Raw genomic sequence first — 23469 nt, 5'->3', positions numbered from 1 at the left:
CTGAAGTAGTGATAATGTTGAAGTTTTACCCCAGCAATGGGTGGTTTTTTTTTTTTCTCCTTTCTAGTCAGCCTTGTGGCTAATGGTAGAACTTAGATGATGGTTCCTGCACAAAGAGAAAAAGAACGTAATTCTGCCAAATGAGAAGTTACATGATTCATTACAAGGACCCTTAATTTCCCTTATTAATTTTTTAGGAGTAATTTGTGAAATCTATTAAGCATGGTAGTCTTGCTGAAAACCGAGTGTGATCTCAAAATTACAAAAAATCTCAGAATTATTTTTGAGATGAGTGCTATCCTGAGCTGAAAATATGTTGCACTGCTGCAATCATTTCGTAGCTGGATTCACTCCATCACGCAAGCTCTTTATCTAAAATTGCTATAAGCCATAACATAAAGCTTTTTACTTGCACACATCTAATTGAGGGAATATTTATTTGGTGCATATTAAATTCAAACTGGCCTACTTCTGAAGGAATATTTATTACTTTAAATCTCAGTGCTTTGAAGAGAGAAGTTTTAGAACAACTCTTATTCATATGACAAAGTTAATTAGGAACTTGTATTTTAGTTCCTGTAATATTTGAAAGGGAGTAGTGTAGTGCTTGACAGATAGGTATAGTCAATCATGATTTGTTGACAAAATTAAAGTGTAAATGAAAATTTAACTTTTATTAGGCACATTTTGAAACAGTTTACAGGATACGTGTGGAACTTCATAGTCAAATCTGGTGTGTTAGAGCTTAGAGCTTATAATGCAGCAACGTCTATTCTGGCTTTTACAGCTTGATCATGCATTATGGATAGGTTGTAAAATGGGGACATGTTCCCTGCTCTTGGCTTGGGGAAGCAGTGTGGCTAGCAATCCCAGTGTCTTTTTATAAACTCATGTTTCTTATGCATATGGAACGACTTTAAGAACCACACTTTAAGAACTAAAGCTCTGTCTCAATATTTATTCAATGCAAACTAACCTGTTAGCTCTCACTGTAGCCATGAAGCTATGCTTGTGCTTTATGAGCAGAGGCTTTGCACAAGAGCCGTCTTCCAGTACAGTGTGCTCTGACACTTGTGATAAAGAGCAAACTGATGTGCTGGAATCAGCAGTGATGAGCAGCTCTTGTTGGGCTGAGGCAGTCATATCTGTGTGCAACACCTTTAAAAATAGGTGAGAGAAGTAATCCATTGGCCGTTAGCACGATACAGCAAAAGCTTTGATCTTGCACATCCTGTGTGCCTGTGTATTCACAGAATCACAGAATCACAAGGTTGGAAAGGACCCACTGGATCATCGAGTCCAACCACTCCTAGCACTCCCTAAACCATGTCCCTCAGCACTTCATCCACCCGTTCCTTAAACACCTCCAGGGAAGGCGACTCAACCACCTCCCTGGGCAGCTGTTCCAGTACCCAATGACTCTTACTGTGAAGAATTTTTTTTCTGATATCCAACCTGAACCTCCCCTGACGGAGCTTCAGGCCATTCCCCCTTGTCCTGTCCCCTGTCACTTGGGAGAAGAGCCCAGCTCCATCCTCTCCACAACCTCCTTTCAGGCAGTCGTAGAGAGTAATAAGGTCTCCCCTCAGCCTCCTCTTCTCCAGGCTAAACAACCCCAGCTCTCTCAGCCGCTCCTCGTAAGACTTGTTCTCCAGCCCCTCACCAGCTTCGTTGCTCTTCTCTGGACACACTCCAGAGCCTCAACATCCTTCTTGTGGTGAGGGGCCCAGAACTGAACACAGTATTCGAGGTGCGGTCTCACCAGTGCTGAGTACAGAGGGAGAATAACCTCCCTGGACCTGCTGGTGACCCCATTTCTGATACAAGCCAAGATGCCGTTGGCCTTCTTGGCCACCCAGGCACGCTGCTGGCTCATGTTCAGTCGGCTGTCAACCAGCACCCCCAGGTCCTTCTCTTCCCTGCAGCTCTCCAGCCATTCTTCCGCCAGTCTGTAGCGCTGCATAGGGTTGTTGTGCCCCAAGTGCAGGACCCGGCATTTGGCCTTGTTAAACCTCATGCCATTGGCCTCAGCCCAGCAGTCCAGCCTGTTCAGATCCCTTTGCAGAGCCTCCCTACCCTCCAGCAGATCCACACTTCCTCCCAGCTTAGTGTCATCTGCAAACTTGCTGACGGTGCACTCAATGCCTTCATCCAGGTCATTGATAAAGACATTGAACAGAGCTGGACCCAGTACTGAGCCCTGAGGAACCCCACTTGTAACTGGCCTCCAGCTGGAGTTAACTCCGTTGACCACCACTCTCTGGGCCATCCAACCAGTTTTCAACCCAGGAGAGTGTGCGCCTGTCCAGGCCAGAGGCTGACAGTTTCTGAAGCAGAATGCTGTGAGAAACTGTGTCAAAGGCTTTACCGAAGTCCAAGAAGACTACATCCACAGCCTTTCCCCCATCCAGTAGTTGAGTGATTTTGTCATAGAAGGTGATCAGGTTAGTTTGGCAAGATCTGCCTTTTGTAAACCCATGTTGACTGGGCCTGATCACCCGGTTCTCTTGCATGTGCTTCATGATAGCACTCAAGATTACCTGTTCCATGACTTTCCCTGGCACTGAGGTGAGACTGACAGGCCTGTAGTTCCCCGGATCCTCTCTGCAACCCTTCTTATATATGGGCACAACATCAGCCAGCCTCCAGTCCCATGGAACTTCCCCAGTCAGCCAGGACCTCTGGAAGATGATGGATAGGGGTTTGGAAAGGACATCCGCCAGCTCCTTCAATACTCTTGGGTGGATCCCGTCCGGCCCCATAGACTTGTGGGCGTCTGGCTGGGCAAGCAAGTCTCTAACCGCCTCCTCTTGGATCACGGGAGCCTCAATCTGCCCCTCTAACTCTTGGATTTGTAAACAGAAGGAACAACTTTCTTTGCTATTAAAGACTGAGGCGAAGAAGGCATTAAGTACCTCAGCCTTGTCCTTATCCCCTGTCACTGTTATTCCTTCTGCATCCACTAGAGACTGGATATTCTCCCTCGTCCTCCTTTTCCTGTTAATGTACTTGTAGAAAGACTTTTTGTTGTCTTTCACAGACTTAGCGAGTTTTATTTCTAGTTGGGCCTTGGCCCTCCTGATTTTTTCCCTGCACGATCTCACTTCGTCCCTGTAGTCCACCCAAGATGCCTGTCCTTTCCTCCAGAGCACATAGAGCTTCTTCTTCTTATTATTGACACATGTTGAGATCTCCCTGCTCCACCAAGCTGGCTTTTCCCCCCGCCGGCTCCTTTTCCGGAACACAGGGATGGTTTGCTCTTGAGCTGCTAGGATTTCATTTTTCAAGAGCGCCCAACCCTCGTGGGCTCCCTTGCCCTGAAGGACTGTTTCCCACGGGACTTTGCTAATCAACCTTCTGAACAGGCCAAAGTCTGCTCTCTCATTCGCGTTGCAATGAGCTATTTGTACCCAAGACAGGGTTATGCTTAGGACTTGGAGCTGTTTGCTCTACAACTGCAGCTCCCTGCCACCAAGCGAAGAGCTTCTAGTGTGCTAAATCCCATACAGTGTCCTCAGGGTGTTACACATTCATGGCGGGATGGCTTGGCTGAAGGTTTGGTGCAGCTCGTGTGAGGAGTTGTGTTTCAGAAAAAAAAAATTGTTAATATTTTCCCTAATCTATTAACTTATTTTGCTTGTATTGTCCCCAAGTCTAAAATACTTTGCTACTCTTGGAGTTCCTAAAGAAAAAAGTCTTTTCACAGAGCTCAGACTTCAGTATGAACACTGAAAGGATTCGACTTTCTCTAAGCGTGTATAGACATATATGTGCAAATGTATGTTTTTCAAAGATGACTCTCTTTGTACTTTGCATTTCTGTGACGTGTGCGTAACGTCCGAGATGCTGTGTGAAGTCCAAGCAAGTTACAGATAGACAGGATCAGCTAACAGCTTGAAACGGGATGTTATGTTTTTGAGTCCGCCCCAGGGTTGCTGAGCAAATAACAATACCCTCAACTCCTTTTGTTCAAAATTATATGAAAGCTATTTCATATTATATAAGAGTACAAAACCAAAGACGAATCTTGACCCACTTCTGAACTGACACAGGCCAAGGAGAAGAAAATGTCGGGATAGTATCTGCTTAGACCATCCAAAGTCTTGACCTTCTATCAGAGAGTTCTGAAGTACCTGGTAGAGGTGCACTTTATGTTCCGACTGCCTCTTAAATTATTAAGAGGTCATTAATATATGTTGGAAGTATTTGAAACTGATTTTAAATATAAATGCAACGATTCAAAATGTAATGGGAAATAAGACATGAAACCAAAGTGAAGGTTATAGTATATGAAAGGCATTTTGGGGAAGAAGGGGTACAACAGAAGCACCAGGAAAACTGCGCACATGTGAGAGTCTGTAGCAGTTTTTGTGCTGGACTCTGTATAGACTTTTTGTTCCTGGGATTTCCTATATATTATTCTTACTCTGGCTTCGTATTCTCAAATTGTACGGTGTAGTAGTGCAGCTTATAGGCTGCCAAAACACAGATTCCCATCTTGTGACCTACCATCAAGAATAATTTTCTAAAAAGGTAAATTTTCTACAAGCCGTATGTTTAGGGAGGTAGCCTATCACAGAGTAACTGGAAGGTGGATGCCATACAATGTTCTGCATCTTTAACTTCGTACTCATAGCAGAAATGGATCTGCTGGCGAAACTGATATCCCAACCACAAATTCAAGGTGCCATTGGCTTTTGGCTATCTATCATGTCATAGTTGAATTCAACCTCAGAATATTAAGGAAAAGGACCAGTAATGTGGCTCTGCGATCTCTGCAGGTGAAGGGAATAAGTGAAGGTAGCCAGAGAAATACTAGTGAATCTGCTTTAGCAGATCAGTAAGTGAATCAAGAATCACTCATGGAATTGTGCCAGTATCAGTGTTTTTGGTACAGGCTTTTGTATAGTTTGCTGGAAGAGAGGATGGATATTTCTTCTCTGAGTAAACATTGGCCATTATCTAGAAGGAAGCAAGCACAGGAAGAGTAGACCTACTGTGAAAATACAGAAATAACATCTGGTTGCCAGGCTTAAGCAAAAAAACCCCACTGATAGTCCTGAGAAAGTTAGAGACTTAAGATGCTGAATGCGTGGAGTTCACTGACCTTGTGCTTTAACTACTTATTAGCTTTAGCCCTATCAGTAGTTACAGCCTAGTGCGCTCCAGGTGCTCACTTTTAAGTAAATTGTCCTCAGCTCTTGTGGCATCCTGCCTGTTGAGGAGACTTGTTTTCACTTTGCCGGAACATTACCAGCTGTCTGTGTAACTGGGTCCTTAGAGTTCACTGCGAAGTCAAAAGTTTCATTAAAAAAAATAGCAAAAACACTTATTGTGGTAAACGTAAGTCACTGCTGGAGACAGCATGGGATGCAGAGACATAGCTGTGTTACTGGGGCGCTGTGAGATGTAACGTGACTGGGGATCTGAAGTCACTCCTGTGGGAACTGTTGAATATTCTGCCAACAGTGCCATATTGGTTTTCAGTCTGTTTTTTAACGTAGTGTCACTTGCACAGAAGTTCCTTCTCTACCAGGTTGTGGAAGGTATTTGAGGGGATAACACCTCATGATTTTAAGCTCTTTTTATTTTTTGCAGTAGCAGATCTGCTCAGGGCATTGTTCAGTCATCCTCTTCAGAAAAAGAGGAGATTAAAAAAGCCCAGTATGTGTCTTGCATCTCGTGGAGCAGCTCTGTTCCTCAAAATGACTTCAGTCAGGGACCCAGAGTGTGTTTTCAGGCAGATGGGAACTCGTGCTCTGCTTCAGGCAGCTGTGGACGCACTCGGCCTCTTGCAGGCGGCTGTGGTCCTGCAGTTAACGCAGCGGATCATTACGCAGGGCCAAAGACGGTAAAGCAGCTTTGGCGAACGTAACTGCACAGAGCCTGGTCCAGGCAAGCTTATGCCTGCCTGCAAAAGGCTGTGAACAACCTGTGGGGAAGAGCAGGCTTCCCTGCTGCTTCTTCATCTCCCTGTCTGAGAACGACCGCCTGTACCACGCGTTGGCGTGGTGGAACCCAGCACCAACACAGCAGATCTTCCCAGGACTGCACGCTTCTTGTTTGTGCAAAGAGAAGAAGAGCTCAGAAGGCTCCATACTGGTACCTCTTAAGATTCAGAGGTCGTCTGCTGTAGCAATAGTCAGGCTGTGAGATCTTGGCCCTCCTAGGAATATATGGTGCTCTAGAAATCTTGCCGTCTTCAGTGGGATTATTTGTGGTGTAAGGTAGTATGTAACACAAGGAAGGGACATCACAATCTGTCTCTCTAAATTAGCAATCTGTTACAAAGATCAAATTAAAATTAAGGTCAGCTTTCCATTCTCCCATGCACGTATTTGGCTGACATGCAAGTCAACAAGAGTTCTGTGTGCGATTCAAGATGCAATTTGGCCCTAAATTAATTTCATTAGTAAAACTGAAACTCAAACATGGTGTGAATGAGACATCTGTTAGTCTGCTGATTCATGTCTAAAGAGAAATGTCATAAGGATTTTTAGAATGCAGTGCTGCATCTGAGGCAGCTGCACTGACGTCGCGGATCAGTCTGTTTCAAATGAAGTCTTAAATAACAAACCCTTCTGTGATTCTTCTCATTGTGAATGTATGTCTTTGAAAATGCAGAAAATTAACGTGTGACAGTGCAAATGAGATAGGAATGCAATGGAAGAAGCATGGAAGCTTAGCATCAGTGCCAACCCATCAAGCTTAGGTAAATTTTCTGTCATGGTAACTTAACTCCCCTTAAATCTTCTTGGTGCTTTCCTTCTCCCTCCACCCCCATAAAGAGAAGGACTTTAGGTGTTAGAGCGGTAAAGAAATCATGTACATGGGAAATATTAGCTTTAAATGACAGCCTGTTACCCTCTTGTCTGAGCTGGCATTTCATCTGCACTTTTCATTTAGTTTCATTGGATTAACCACCATTTGCATTGATGCTTTTTTCTTGTTTGAAATGCATTTGCTCCTATTGAATTCTCACATAATCACAAACCTTCACTAATGGTGACAAAATGTTATTTATTTATGTTTATTTGGGTTTTTTTATTGGCTTTTATAGCATCTGTTTCCTTTGGCATATGAGCTTCCCTGCTACTAAAAGTAGGATTTTTGGAACATGAGCTGAATCTGCACTGGGATTGCACTTAGAACTCCCTGTAATGTTTTTTTGGTGGGAGCCTGGGTATGTGGGGTTGCAGGGTAGACAGCATGCCTCTTCCAGTCAGAAATAAGCAGTAGGAACACAAGAATGTCAGAGCAATATCAATCCTGTTTTCATGCAAATTTCCCAGGAGTAAGAGAGGCATATTGTAGATGACACATTAACAGCCTTGTCTGTAAATAGAATGTTTTTTCAAAGTCTTCCTTGGGGCACCCATGACTGTTCAATGCAACGTTAATGGATGCATCCTACTGATAGGATAACAAGAATTTGGAGACTGAGAGACTCAGCTTGCCTCCTGCCAGATTTTGCATGTCTTTGTTTTTCTTCTAAATACGTACCTGGATTTGAGGGCTTGCTGTCTCACAGCAAGGGAAAATCCACCCTCATGTCTGCAGTGCCAATCATCTGTCTTAGAGGAAAATCTGCTACTGTGTAAGTTTTGGAGATTGTGAGTAACCAGAGCAGTAGGTGCCGCTGCCCCCGGTGATGTGAGTCCAGGAGATGTATCCGCCAGCATCTGCAGCCCTGTGGGCATGTGGGGGGTCTTGTTAACATGGCTCTGATAATGGAAAGATAATAAAGCACTTGGATGTTAATTCAGGTCCTAGTACCAGCCAGGTTCTGTCCATGGGATCAGTTCTGCTTCCTCATGCAGAAGCCTCGTAGCTGCTTGCAAGTTCACGGGGCAGCGAACAGCTGCGCCACAAGCAGTGACGGAAGGGAAAAGTGAATGCAAAATACCATTTGACCTTACTTTGAAGAGTGAAGTGTTTTTCCTCTCTTTCTTGGTCCCCAAGGAAGTTGCCTTCCTCTCCCATATGGTTTGGTAAGTCAAATAATTTAGCTCTTTTTCAAAATATTTGACTATTTGAGTAGTCATCTTTGTCTTTCTCTTTGTTCTTTCTTTCTTTATGCCTCTTGTCAAAATCAGGAGTTCTGATGGGTGTCTCTTTTATTATTCAAGAGGACACTCTTTCATTTTGGGCACTAAAGCTCCCCCTGACACTCATCTCTTGGTCATTCCCTGATGTCATTGTGGCACCGTTATAGGGGTGATCTCTGATCAGTTTGTGGAAAGGCAATACCAAGTAGCATTTAGGCTTCAGCAGATTTCACTGGTTGTAATGATTTGGCACAATTTCCATCTGGGTCACGCGTGATTCCGAGGTGTTGCTATGTCAGAGGGACAGGAGATCGTTTCGTATTTTGATGGGTGTCTGGTTTTTTATTTACTTATTGGGATGAAGTCATCAACTTGTCTGGATGAAGGTGGTGTAAATTAGTGCATCCGTAGAAAACCTTGATTGCTACTGAAGTGTTCCAGGGACATGAAGTATTTCAAGCCTGCCATATGTGTCTTCTGCTCTTCTAGGTTAGGCCTTTTGTTACTTTCCTCTGAAGCTGTTCTACTCTTCTTTATTTAAATATTCATGTTAGCACACCTTGAACTTGAGTTCTTTCCTCTTTTGTTTTTTTTTTTCTCTTGCCTCTGGCAGATTCTCTAAGTGCCGGGCAATTGAGCCTTTTTCTGACCCAATGAATATTCAAATATTTGCTGTGTATTAATTGAGGACAAGAGAGCAAACAAGAATAACTCCATAGGTTGGTGCTTGCTATAGTTTACTGGTAGCAAGGAAACAGAATGGTAGTAGTGCTCCAACACATGCTTTTACAAGTACTAGTTAGGCAGTGTGAGTAGCTTTAATGTGACTATCTGCCCTTGGAATATTCCGTAGCTCAGCAGTGTAAGAGCGCTTGGAAGGAGGCGATCCAGATCTGCCAGAAAGGAGGATTTAGTGTGCAAGTCGCCAGGTGAATGTTATAATTGCTTATTTAAATTTGAGTTAAGTTCATGCACCATTTCTGTTCCTTGAAATTGCATATTTGTCTCTTTAATTCTTGGACAGATGAGTAAGAGTGACTTCAGTGCTGGAAGGGGCCATTTTGGACCTCATCAGCTTAAGCTACAAGAGTCACCTGTACTTCTAAGGCCTTCCTTACTCCTACAGAAGCCTGGAAGAGCAGAGAAGTGCTGACGTAAAGACCTGTCAAAAGCAAATGCTCAAATAAGCTCTAAGCACTTCTTTTTAAGAACATGAAAATTAGAATGCACCCTGTATGATAACTTAAATTATATCGTTTAATTCATGACTTGGCATCTCTGGAAGAACCTGTACAGAGTCAAATGCCATTGTAGCCGTTAATGTCTTTGTCATAAATCCCTTTCTTTATGAAGTATAAGTAGTAAGAGGCAAATAAAAGAAACTAGATTGAAAAGGAGCGGCTGATCTTTTCCTGTTGTTTTATAATCTTAGCTGATGCAAGAGGAATAATTAATTAATGTTACTGCTTTATGCTCCAGTATGTTTAAATGTCAGTCTCTTGTCAAGCAAGCACTTCTGGCTAATACCAAGCTATTAACTTCAAGAGTGAACAAAAAGACTTCTGAGGAAAAACCAGTGGAGTGAAGTTTTTGTTTGTGTGGGATTTTGTTGTACTTGGTTCCTTTGTAAAGCCCTGAGATACCTGACAAAGCGAGTGCATGGCAGAGCACACTGCAGTAGGCTACGGGGCTTTCTGTCCTGGAAAACATCTTGGTTATATAAGAAAATTGCTTGTCTTTGTTGCCAACCATAATTATTCTTCAGTGAAAGACAGGGTAGTGTTTTCTAATGTTTTTCACTCTAGTCTTGGACTTTCAGGATTGAAACTTGTTATTTTACTGTCTATTAATTAGTCCTGTTAATAGGGGTGAATAGAGATGTTTCTCAGCAAATAAGCACTTACCTCCACGAACAAGCAAGTCTGGCAGTCATTTTGCCGGCGATGCTGCAGGAAACAATAAAACATACCAGTAAGCATATTACTCTTTCTGCATGCCCTTGAATCGAAATCAGTGGCTCAGACTCATCAATCACTGAAAGAAGATGCTGATACAATGCATGTATCTTCTGTTAGATCAAAAAGACACGAAGAAAACTTCTTCTGGAGACCATCTATTGATCTTGGATGAAACTTTTGCCAAGGTGGGGGTGGGAAAAGATGGGCACAACAAAAACCTTTCCCAGACAAAATCTCTTAATTCACTAGATTTGGTTAAGCTGGAAGAGAGGTCAGAGCTGGCAGGTTTTGAAACATTGTCTTTCAAAGTTTAACCAAGCATTTTCTTTTAAAGGTAACTACTCCCAACCCAAAGTAAACCTTGCCTTCAGCCAAAACCAGATTTCCAATGATGCACTTGTACGCAGCCCAAGCAGCTGTTCTTATAAAGCAGTGGGGATTTTGTCCTTCGTCTTATCCTCTGACCATCCTTCAGAAAACTAACCCACAACATTCATCGTATCTTACCACTTTAGCTCAATTGTTACGAACCAAGACTCTCCAATAAATAGTCAGTTGTATGTTGGTAACACGGTAGTTCAAAGGATAATCAGCAGGACCCTCAGTGGAAGCAGGAAGCATTGGATTTCTGTTTTCAGCACTTTTTCTGGATCTTTAGTAGAGTTGGTTGGCATTAATGAGTTTGTTAAAGGGAGCTTAGTCAAGATTTTTGAGCGTCTGTAAAGGTGGAGAAACTTAGATTCAGGTGCTAGAGCTTCTTCATTTGAATTAAAAAAGTGCAAAACTACTTTTTAACAAAAGTCTGAAGAATTTTTAGGTCAGTGCTTGTCAGAAATCTTGTTTGGCACAGAGTGCTAGTTGAGTGATAAGAACAGTTCGCTGAGGCTGCTTTTGAAAGCCCTCAGCACTCTGTTATACCACAGATGAGAATATTACAGAGATGGTTTTGAGGTATTGTATTAATATTCAGCAGTATATGACGAAATCTCACAAATCAATTGATAAAATGGCTCTGCAAATAAGAAAGCTTAACTTTCTTATCTCTGGTGAAAGCCTTGAAGCTGCTGGCTCAAATCCATGTCAGTGTGGGAATTGGGCTACAAAAGGTCTAGGGATACAGAGCAAGGATGGAGTATTTCACACTGCAGCTTGGTTTTGTCCTGGTTTTGTGTTAACGTTTGATAGTCTCGTTCATCAGCAGCCGCTTTCTAGAGCCAACAGTGAGTTCTGATGCTCCGTGCAGTACTGTTTTGAGAGGACTCCATCTAACAGGAGAAAGCATCTGTGTTTGCACGTTGTTCTGATGCTTTGGAGGTTGGTATGGAAAAAGTAGTTACTGAGAAGCTCGGTGCATCTGGAAGGTGAGGATTCAGCTTTGTTCAGGATCTTGCCTGGTACACAGACCTGGTGCCTCGGACCGAAGGCTTTGCCCATCCTGTGGCACAGACAGCTCAGAGCTGCTTCAGTTGCTAATTCATCCCTGAGCCGGCAGCTTTAGTGGGTTTGTGCCGCTGGTCGATAGTGCTCTTTGCTGCTGGGTAGAATTAGCCCAGAAAACCATGACACCGAGGGGGCTTTTTGAAGGGAATTTAAATGTAATGTTGAGTTTGACTAAGGCAAGCGTTCGCTGAAGTGTTTACAGAGCCTACACTCAGCAGATAGCCTTTGTACAGCTTACGGCTGATCCTCTCGCCAAACTGGGGGCAAAAAGCAGCAGCGCCTTTGTGCAGCAGGAGAGCATAGTTTATTACCCAGTAGGTGCAATTTAGAAAGATCTGAGGGAGTGATGACAGATGTGAGAAGAACTTCTGTCCAAGTAGGGTCAGTTTTATTTAGATACCCTGGTATACTTGTGTTTTGAAATGGCTTTTTGAGAATAGCAGTCTTAAAAGGAAGACCAAAGCTTAGCCAAACAATATGCTGTTTGATTTTTACATCAAACCATCAAGACAGGTTAATATTCACTCCAGGGAGAAAGACTGGCTGAATAAATATGTAGAAACTTAAAGATACTGAGGTTTTGAGTAATCAGTGTCCGGTGATATCTACTGAAATGTTATGGAACAACTCTGTAAATTTAGTCAGAGTGGAATTTAACCTGCACTGTAATAATGGAGCTGGGTATTTTTTGTTTTGTTTTTTTTTTTACAGAGGCTGTCACCTCTCACAGGTTTGTACCAGCGTTTGTTGAGCCTGGTGTGGGGTTTTTTTAATGGCCTATGAGATGGCTCTTCCAAATCCATCAGCTGAGGAATCTTAACCTCCAGCCAATATCGGCAAATGCTTTCAGCAAGTCCATCAAGTCTTTACCTTGTCCCCCACTTTGGTGATCTAAACTGAGCACTTACACGTCTGCATGATGAGCTCCTCTGTTCCTGCTTCCTTCTGGCATTGCCACCTGTTACCTGTCCTTTTAGAGGGAGGGCACCTGCTGGTCTCTGCAGCCATGCGAAGTTGAGCCTGGTGGATTTCTTGTCTTGCAAGATGGCTGTGAGCTTTGTTTTTTAAGAATGTATTTTATTCACTCATGAAATAACTAGTAGGAAGAAAACCGATGGAACAAAAACAAGTGGCAAAATGTTGAAAAAGTACTACTAGGAGAGAAAACCGGATAATTCTTCTGGGGTTTTCCTTGCCAATTTAATATTCCAATATAGACAGTTTTGCTTTTGTCCCCATAATGAGGAATACTTGGCAGCTGTATAACCAAGTGTTATTTTCTTAACAGTGTTTTTTTCTTTATTCGTTCATTTTAATGTAGGATTAGCCTGTTTGTTGTAGGGGTTTTGGGTTTTTTGTTATTGTTTGGTTTTTTTTCCTTTTTAATTCATACGCAAACCTAAGTTCGGTTGTGTGAGACTCTCTGGTTTAAAGAACCTTGCCCTCCTTTCTCAGCACATCTTTTGTAAGTACATCTTTGTTTGCTGCCTTATGTAGAGACAAGCTATTACTGTTGGGTTTGCCTCTCTCCTTTTGTCCATCCAGTTAGTGCTCCCGCGACTGCCTCACTGTCCATGTGAAGAAAGGCCTGGCATGTAAGCAGCCAGCTGTGTGCAGCACCAAGCGAAGCTTTCCTCTTTTTTGGTATAAGCTGCCAGTAGGGATTTGACACATTTCTATTCTCTCTGCACCCCCATATGTCCAAGTAATTTTCTACTGGTTCTGTGTTGAGTTTTATTTACCGCATGTTGCTGCTGCTGCTGCGTGTTTCTACATCATGGAGACAAGTTTGGGCCACCCTTGGAGCCAGAATTGTTGCTTGTTCTCGTGGGAAGTCCCCAGCGTGGTGTTTATGACACTCCACAACCCTTTTCCTGTCTGTTAATGCAGAACGATTCAGCGTAGATGAACAGGACAGAGGGACGTGTTCCAGGGTTTAATGACCTGCTGGAGTTTGACTCCTTTGTTCTGGTAGACCCAATTCCGGTGGTGTTTAGTGAGAAACCTGCAGTACTGCTTCCCTGGAAGCCCTGGTTCTGGAGACATGGGATTATACGAGAAGCATGTCTGGGTTTTTTATGTTTTGTTTGTGAGTTGTTTGCTTTCTAGTAGAAATAGATCCCTTGGTCCTTAGAGCTTTAATGAAAAGCTTAAAAAATGTCACCCAGTAAGGTTCAAAACCTGAAGGGGGACATTAAAAAGTCATTTATTATTTCTGTAGAAAGCCACACAACAAGGCAAAAAATCCTCTTGCCGCCTGTTTTATGCTGTGTTTGTGAAAGGTCTGGGCTGTAGTGTGCACTGGGAGGTAAGAGTGGAGCAGACCCTGCAGATTTGTATCCTCTTGTATTGCTCTGCCCCTTTTCCAAAGAGAAAAAAGAGGGGAAAAATAACAAAGAAGCCTTTGAGGAGAAGTGTTGTCAGGGGGAGTATTGTGCACATCTTAACAAACAGTTCCTCTGCAAACAGCTGCTGCACCTCTTTTTGTTTTTAAGGAGCTTTAAAATCATGAGTTAGATAGGGTGGAAGGCAGAATCTTTGCCTGTTTCTAGCAGAGAAATGAATATTTAGTCATGTAGAAGGGGTTTATGAAAGCAGATTCCCTTTACAAAGATGATTGTCACAGTAGCTTAAATTGTCTGCCAAGCATCATAATAGAGTTTTACTACTACAGGAAAACAAAAGCAAAAGATAAGCTTAACTCACTGCAACAAAAGAGAACAAAGGGGAAAGAACAGCAGAGTCTTATTGATGACAAGAGAGCACAGTAATTTCCATGCAAGTAACAGCTTGAAAGGGGCTCCTAAAGTATGGTTAATACATCAAACCCATTCAGAGGTGTTTCCCTTCTGGACTAGAGCTCAGAGGCTGCCAGCGAGCATGGGGGAATGGGTTTGTGAGCTCTGGAGCAAAGTCTCACTCTTGTTTTCCAAGGAGGGGCTCTGAAAGCAGCATCTGGGGCCACATGCCCATCCGGAAGACTTTTTGGGCTGAGAAGGAAAGAGATTCCTAAGTGGGAGGAATTGCTAAGTGATGCAGGCATGGCCCAAATCAATTTTTGACCACTTCATTTCTTGCCATCTGTGTTCCTCTGCTGGAAACTGGATCTGTTATCTAATCTTGCCCTTTCCCTGCTTTCAGTTGGTACTAAAGGCATGGCTTAAGCCAAAAGATGACACAATAGAAGGTGTCGAGGTATGGTATTAGAAACTGTCTTCCTTTCAAGAAGAAAGGAGATATTTGCCTTTGAGATGAGCAGTTACAAGATGCGAGTGCTGTCAGGAAGCCAGAGCTCACTACCAGCCTTAAAATGTCACACGGTTTCTGTTTAGTCCTTGCAGTCTCTGAGGCTTCCTATTTTTGTTTTCATTTCTTAAATTGTTTATAAATATTCATTATTGGATATGAAATGAATGAGTGAATATCAACCGGGTGAATAGTTCCTAGGACTGTAAGACTATTGGGGCATAGCAAGCTATCTCTGTTTCCAGAAATTCAGCCCTGATCCTGCATACACTTAAGACATTTAGGCTTCCTGTAGTGAATATTTGTCTAGACTTGAACACGGGACGTGAATCTGAGTGTTATGCTGAAGAATGGAAAGACTTGCCAGGACCTCGCAGAAGTGCTCACAGAAACGCCCTGTGAGCTGCACTTTCCCTATGAAAGTGGGAAAGCATATATTGTACAAAGCCTTAAAAGTAGCTTGACCACACAACTTTTCCTCTTAAAATATTGTGGTTTTGATGTTATGTTTTGTTGTTGCTTTATTTTTAAGTTTGCCATCTACACATAGAAAGAAATGACAAGCAGGATGACAAATGCGTGACTGAGGCCGGCACCGAGCTTTGCTGCCTGCACTGCCCCTCGGAGTCAGTTGTGATGCTGCTGGCGGGGGGATTGGATGGTTGAACCTCATGCTTAGACTCGTATAGTCAATTCATCTCTTCACTTGAAAAGGTGTCCCCGACATAGGCTGCAGAGGGGTGATAGCAAGCCTGCTGACACTGCCCTCCTCCACGGGCTGCACGAAGGGCTGAGATCAAGGGACTGCTCAGGAGCACCTCCATGCAGTGTGGCAGTGGGGTGAGCTGTGTGCCCCAGGCTGCTGTGGGAGGCTTCTGCGACCTGCCTTGCTTTGGCTCTTTGTCATCTGAATTTTCCTTGTAACTTGATAACCAGCTTATATCTGTGGCTTGCTAGCGCAAATGTATGTCAAGCCAATTAAATATTTTCTACAGTAGGATGATACCCTTTGCAGATGAAGGAGAAGCGGCTCTTACACATCTTGACTTTAATGTCTTGCTGTGGAACTACTGCTGGGTGTTGGATGCAAACCTGGATTGATAATGGTGATGAGAGTTTACTTAGCGGTGTTTCATTTTCAGAAATATATGGGATAAAGTACTGAGCGCACTTGGGAAAGGTCTGTCCTGGCACCAGTTGTCTTCAGCACTTCTGTTTTCCTAATGCTTTGGGTGATGCAGTAGGGAGTGTGCTTATTAAGCTTGCAGATGACGTGAAGCTGGGATGGGTTACGAGTACATCACATGAATAATCTTAAAAAAAATAAATGTTTATGTAATTCATTGAAGGCAAATGTAGGAAGAATCACTTGGATTTGTGCAGAAGGCTTGCAAAAAAAATCTGGAGCTGTGGTATGTCACAAGCTGAACATGAGTCAGCAATGCCATTGCTGTGAGAACATTTTTCACAGAAATCAGAACTCCTTGTTGTGAGAAACGCAGCAGTCACGTTGGCTGTGCTGCCTGCCAGTCACCAGGCATCATCCTTTTGCTTCGCGCTGTTCCTGAGACCCATGTTAAGTTGTTGGGGCTGGTTTGGGGCACTGAGCTTCAAGGGAAAAGGCGGGGTGACTGAATTGACCTGATTTAGGCTCCTTGCCCTGGAAAAGTTTGCCAGGAGGTGAAACAGCCTTCAAGAGAGAAATCTGTACTCTATCTTCCTGGTGCAAGAAGCTTAAATTTGATCAAGTTTGGGTACAAAGAGAAGTCAAATAGTAAGGCTGGAAAGATATCTGGGCTGGATAGTTGGAGCGTGCATGGAATCTGTTTGACACTCATTAACAAAAGGCAGGTGAGGTCTGTGAGGTTTATGGTGAGCTCGGTGCCTTTTGACTGTTTCCCATGAACTGCAGTTGATGGTAAAGCCTTGGGGAAGCGCTGCCTTTCTGTCAATGAAAGCTGCCCCTGAGTAGTGCTTGGTGAGTCTTGTGCCTCCGGACACGCGCTCACTGAGCCCACTCTCTTGGGAGGTCAAGGAGCGATGCTGTGAGTGCTGGGTAAACTGAGGTGAGGGGCATGTATTTTATTTATCTCTATCCATACTTTTGTCCAATCCCAATACAAACAGTTGTGTTGAAAGATTTTATAAAATACATTTGTCTGCTCCTGCCATGGCGCCCATCCGAGGATGTCACAGTGAGTGTGCACCTATGAGCTGGAGTACTGAGAAGGGTGTGCTCGTCTCTGTGTGATTTGAGAGACCTCTTGTGAACTCGTCATGTCTGGGATTGGTGTTGCAAAGGTGTCTAAGGGGACTCTTGTCCACTCCAAGGAAGCATGCCAAGAGGAGATGTGGGAGTTGATTACCTACCTGCTCAGGGCAGGGTTTGCTGCCTCTCGGATCTGGTGGCAGCACGTGTTCACTTCTGCTGCTTTCTCCTCATCAGCTGGGTTGGCACTGCTTGAGGCACTACTTTATAGCCCCACGTAGTGACCCGAGTCAATGAAGTGCCCTAAACTAGATGTAACCATCAAAGAAGCTGTTCCTTTGCCAAAGGCTCTTTTTGGCCTAAGTGTGGTTCCTCGCTTGAACCCACAGACAACTGTACCAGCCCAAGTGGATTTTTTTGAGCCAGGAGAAGAATGAATGGAATGGCAAGGCTTGCAGGATGTCTGAACTTTTACCTGTGCCTGAAAAAGCATGCCTCACTGCAGCCCAAAGGCTCCTACACCCGGAGCAAACGGCTCAAATACAACAGCTTTGGAAGCTGTTGACTACTCGTGCAGCCCAGGCTGGGTGTAGCATACAGGCAGACTGTCTGACGGGTAGGAAAAACATGTAATTGGTATGCTGTCACCGCTGTAAGCATTAAAGTATATGCTGTTATAGTCTTGAAGGAAGATATTTAAAGCCATCTAAACTTTAATGGAAACAAGTATTAAATTATTCTTGTAATGATAAGCATGAAAGTTTTCTATTTTATCTAGAAAAAGCCCTGTTCTTTATTAGACCTGGTAATCAGAAATGCACTAGTGTGTAACTGAATTTCTAAGGAATAATCTATAGATTTAGTAGCTTCTGTCTTCTTTCCCTATGTCCTTTATAAAAAATTCCCTGTCAGCGATGTATTTCCCACTGTGCGCTCACAGAGCACGCTACTGTCTTGCCATATGGTGGCTTTCCTCTAGCAATTAATAGGATTGTATGCAAAGGCCACGGAATCTTTGGGGACTGTATATTTGCTTGTGGTCTTGTCAGAACATGCAGCATTCTGATAGGCAATTTCTCACTTTGTGTCCACTGAATAACAAGTTGCCCAAAAGACAGTGTAGTAACATTATTGTGCGGAACTTAAACTGAGGAATTTGGATTATACGATTGGAAAAAACCCACACAAAACCAGAGTGGATATAACTTTCCAAGCTTCTTGGGTCATTTTCTAGAGCTAGATTTTATGGCTGGATGCACGTAATCAGTTTCTTGGCAAGTGTGTTTACAAGAACATTATTTACAGTCATTTTTCCCTCTGCATTATTTAAACATTAATATGGCCCCAAATAAGTAAACCTGAAGGAATCAACTAACATTGATAGACCTGTAGTAAGGGAAGGAGGAGAAAGATTATGGAATTAGTAGTCAAAAGTCTCTATTTAAAAAAGGGGAAAAGTGATTAAATAGGGGTGTCTTGATGTTGCTGAGCAGTGCTCCTTTACCCCCTTTACATGAGCACTGAAGCACTTGGAGAGTGCTTTAGATCATTTCCAAATGGTTTTTATTTCAGAGGTTGTAACTATAGGCACCATTTTAGAACAAATTTTGCCTGAATTCTCTCGCCTTTTTGCTGCCAGAGCCTACTTGCATGACATTTGAAAGTGGTTGCGCATGATTTCCCCTTCCTCGTAGCTCTCATGATGCATCGCGGCAGATGCGTTCTGCACCCAGAGACCCGCAGCGCTCAGGGCCTTGAGCTGCTCTGTGCTGGAGCATCACCTCTGCGGCATTTGCACCACTGCCATGCCCATGTCACAGGCATTTTCCTTTTTGTAGGGGTGTCTTGGAGGGCACTGTTAGGCTTAGCAAGCGTTTTGTGTTCTTGTGCCTGTGGAGCATGGGCTGCTCTTGAGGAAGGAGGAGTTTCGAGGGTGAAAATATGACTTGGTTGCTTTAATGGCAATGGAAGAGCCTGGGCCAGTTCCTGGATGTTGGGCATCTCTGAACAAGCCTCTCGCTTTAGAAATGTTTAGATTACACTTGTGACAGGTGGAGCGTGTCCCCTTCTGGTTACGTGACAGTCTAGTAAAAAAGGAGCTTTTCCCATGCATCTCTGAGATAATATTAAGGATATTTAATGGCTGTAAATTGAAGAGGGGCAGATTTAGACTGGACATAAGGAGGAAATTCTTCACCATGAGGGTGGTGAGGCCCTGGCCCAGGTTGCCCAGGGAAGCTGTGGCTGCCCCATCCCTGGAGGTGTTCAAGGCCAGGTTGGATGGGCCTTGGGCAGCCTGAGCCAGTGGGAGGTGTCCCTGCCCATGGCAGGGGGATTGGAACCAGATGGGCTTTAAGGTCCCTTCCAACTCAAACCATTCTATGATATCTTTTTTGGGTGGCATTTAGTCCTGCCAAAAGAAATGAGGTATGAAAAATATGCATTGCGTCTTCTGCACTGAAATCTTAACAGCACTGGGGACATGGTGGGTTAAGAAAACCGACACTGAGGAAGTCAGTAAGGTTTTCAGTGTACCAGTACCATGGTGACTTGAGGGCTTGCTTGCCTGCTGGGGAATTCAGGAGGCTGTTCAAACCTTGTTTTCTTTCAGTATATCAGGAAGGGGAGGCAGAGAGAGGATGATAGCAACTAATCCTCTTGTGATGCTGGAGATGATGATTTTGCTAAATCTGTTAAGTTTCTGTGGGTCTGCCTGGAAACTGGCTTAGGGCAAGGGATTACAGAGCTTGTAACAACTATTAGATGCAGAGCTGCAGTGGACTGCCACTGGGTCCTCGCCTTAGCTGCTTCTGAGGTCATGTCAGCACGTGTCTGCTCTGTGTGCATCCCTTGATTCCAGGATATCTCCTATGCACCTTGGGGAAAAGTTCTCCCTGCACCTCCAGCTTAACTTTGAAAGGTCAGTATCTGTATTTTTTTCTCTTCTCCCTGCTGCCCTCACTGTTTCACCCTGGCATGGAAATATGAGTATGTCACCCTCAGCCATGCCCCATGAACATCAGATAGTTTTGAGCAGATACGAAGGATGGCAGGTTCATTTCTGTCTACAAACCTGTTGAATCTACTTAGAAAATTTGGCCAGAGGTTTTAATACAGAAAATGTAGCTGTCATTCTGTTGTTGCTGTTAAAGATGCTTATATGATCTGACAGCGTTAATGAGTGAGTAACATCAGCTAAGTCTAAGATGCTATTGCACAGAAAGAGTCCGTTAAATTTCATGGCCATGGATGCATTTTGCCATTTTAGCTACCCTGATGAGGAAACCTTATTGTAGAGAAACCAAACAAACTTGGAACGATTGATCAGCTTGTGTCCCTTTCCCATTAGGTTGAGTGTCTTTCAGTAAAATGAACAGACTGCGCTTGGACTGGAAGTAATTGGAATGCTGCGGTGCTCCAAGAAAAGTTGATATGTTTATAAATGTATCTGCTACACAAATATTAAAGAGCGAATGACTGAATAGGAGCTGTACTAATAAAGTTTGGGCTTTTCTGTTTGGCCTGTGAGTAGGTGGGGAGATGTCAGCCCCCCTTCTGTAGTGGTTAATTACATTTCCCACATGACATTTCTCTCTCCTTGACATATCCCATCATTCGCATCAGTGATGATTGTCACCAGCCCCGCCGGCATCTCCTGTGCTTGTTTGAAAGATGAAGCCATTTGTTTAGGGAAAAAAAATCCCAGCGTTTTTTTACCGCTGTCCTAATTTTCTCGCCAACTTAGTTGAGATACTCTGTGAGGTTTTCATTCTCATAAACAAGTTTATTCTCCAGACAGGCTTTTCCCAGATGTCCCAGCCCTATTAGATACCTTGCTTTCCATGTGTTTGTTACCTGTGAGAGGAGTGTATTTGACATGGTATATTCCTAACTAGAAAAACATATTTATATTCCATACTTAATAGAATACGGCTGTTCTGTTTGTGCTGGTGCTGCTTTTTTCAAGTAGGCATTCTCTCCATGTCTAAGTGTCCAAACAGAAATATTCTGTGTACATAATGTATTAAAAAATGACACCAGCTTCTTGTCTTCTGGAGGACAAGGCAGCTTTTATCATTTTAAAGGCCTCTCAAGGAAATGAAACAATAGAATTGTACTGTTTTATTTATGTCACCAGTATCCCACTTAAATGATTTTATTCCAGAATAAGAATCCACATTGAGATAAGAGCAGCCCCAATAGCTATTCCAGGTGCTGTTCAAACAGAAATGAATGCAGTGCAGCTTCCTGGGAAGACGCTGACCTTCAGGTCTGGTGCAGCTTAGCCCTCCTGCTTAGTCTTCCTCCATGGAAAGTCTGGTAGGAATGGGATCAGTGCCAGGACTTAGAGAGTGCTGCCTACTTTCTGTGAATTCAACATGAATGTTGCTGAAAGCTGCCCAGATAAAGAGTCTCTGACTTTGTTTTTAATGAAAATAATTTTCGCTGTGATGTTGCCAAACTGTGCTGAAAAGTTGTTCCACCTTTACTTTGGCACGCGTCTGCCAACAGATGTCCAGTTTCTGCCTCTCTAATTGCCTTTTAAACTCTTCCCCAATAACTAACTCCTACCTTGTTAAATATTCCAGGAGATTTGAAGCTTCACTGTGATTTTACCTTGCTGCTCAGGGCTGAATCTGGCCAAGCAACAGAAAATTAGATTTAGATCTGGATAAAGGCTAATAGCAGGGGTGCTTGGACTCCTTACGACAGTGCACTCAGGTTTTGTGTGAGCTGAAAAAGAGGAAAGAAAATGATGCGGAATTATTTAGGTTGAGATAGCGGAGCAGTGGAAGGAGTGTCAGGGAGAGCTGGGAGGGAGGGCAGCGGGGTGGTGGGTACAGCGTGGGGCACTTGCACAGGAGGAATTAGACCTGTAGCTGAACCTGACTGCCGTCTGAATTAGCAGTAGTCTCGAGGGGACAGAAGACGTGGGCGTTGAGGTGAGCTGCCTGGTGCAACATGGTGGTGAATGCTTGATGGCAATTATTGATTCAGGTCTCAGAAAGCGGTGTATATATTGGATTTCAGAGGTGATGTGTGGGGCTGTCGGCGAGGAGCGGACAGTGTTGGCTCTCCCCCTGACAATGGATTCAGTCATAAGACCAGCAATTGCAAGGCATTAAGATTGAACGGATCTGATTGCCTGGGGCGATTAGCGTGGTGCTTTCCTAGAGGGTCTGTTGGGCTGAGCAGGGAAAAAAACTCTACTGCTTAAAGAAACAAAACAAAGCAGAACTTAAACTCATTCAAGTTTTGCCCTTCGCCAAAGACACTGCTGAACAGTATAATAAAGGAAGATGAGGGGATGTCATGTATTGTCATGTATGTATGAAAACATAAGATATATTTCTGTCTGGGTGGCAGAGGGGAATTTGGAAAGGTTGCTACTCTAGGAGGGTGGTAACAGATCGTGTCTCTTGGATAGGTAAACTGATACCAGGTGAGCTCCCAGCATGAGACTGAAGAACATGCTCCTGAAAAAGTCTGTCAACATTCTCTTGTACTGGAGTGTAAGATATGACATGCTGCATATCCGTCTTCACCTTTCTTATTCTTACCTAAATAGAGATGTTCCAAGAGCTTTTAGTCTGTCTGACCTCGGGCTTGGGTTCCCAAAGGGTCTGTGCCGCTAGTCAAAACCATGTTGGACCTATGGGGTTGTAAGTGGCTGATACTGTTTCAGGGTAGAATACTCCGAATGTGTTCTAAAAATGAATTATGGTTAATCTGGAACTTTGCAAGCAAGTACTGGGATAGCACTGCTGCCCTTGGCTGTAATATATCGGAGGCCTCAGGGACTCAAGATTTAGTTAATGAGCAGCTCTGTTGTTGCCCTCCCTCATTTCCTCAACTGGTATTGAATGCAAAATTTTCCAAGATTTTTGAAAAGAAGACTGCAAAGTCTGGGAGATGCAAAGCCAGAGGCGCCAGAGGTATGAAAGGAACCCCCAGTTGTGCTTGCAGTCTGTGTCATTTTACGTAATAAGAAGGCACAGCAGTGAAATATCATTCAGCTGTAACGCAATAAGCTTTAACTGAATTATAACAGTGGTTTGGGGGATTCTACTCTTATTGGTCTAAATCTGTGGGTTCAGTGGGGTTATTCTGATTCAAAACTCTGCAGTTTAGAAAAGCTGTGGGCCTCTATTTCTTTAAAGCTCTGCTTAGCAGAGCACTTAGGACAAAATCACGTTGTTGAAGTCAATGGCAAAGCTCCCACTTATTTTGACGGTGTCAGGTTTCATCCATATAAAATTGCCTAACATTATAGAATTCAGTCAGATGTAATCAAAATATAAATGCAAATTAGTATCATCCCATAATGTAGCAAATACAGGGGGAGTACCTTGCTGGTGATGGTGTGAAAGACACATCTGTGCATATTTTTAATGCACCTACACTGTGATGAACAGATTTAGATACTATGTCATTATGATCACAGGGGAGATACATTTGCACTGTCATTGACTGATTGCTTCTGCTTATTCCGTATTCTTTCATAGTAAGAAATCTAGAGATTATGATGGACAAGGCAGAAAAAATAATCTTGCTGGTTTCAGATTCT

At 43.4% G+C, this 23469-nt stretch overlaps 1 protein-coding gene across 2 annotated transcripts in view; it reads left to right on the top strand.

The window, feature by feature from the left end:
* PTPRG (protein tyrosine phosphatase receptor type G) overlaps positions 1 to 23469 on the top strand; it is a 416754-nt gene that overhangs the window by 47259 nt on the left and 346026 nt on the right. The gene's annotated exons all lie outside the window — the stretch shown is intronic.

This window comes from Cuculus canorus, chromosome 11 (assembly GCF_017976375.1).
Source record: "Cuculus canorus isolate bCucCan1 chromosome 11, bCucCan1.pri, whole genome shotgun sequence".
In the NCBI taxonomy this organism is placed as follows: domain Eukaryota; kingdom Metazoa; phylum Chordata; class Aves; order Cuculiformes; family Cuculidae; genus Cuculus; species Cuculus canorus.
Note: the sequence above shows the minus strand (reverse complement) of the source record. Positions and strands in the feature narration are given on the sequence as shown.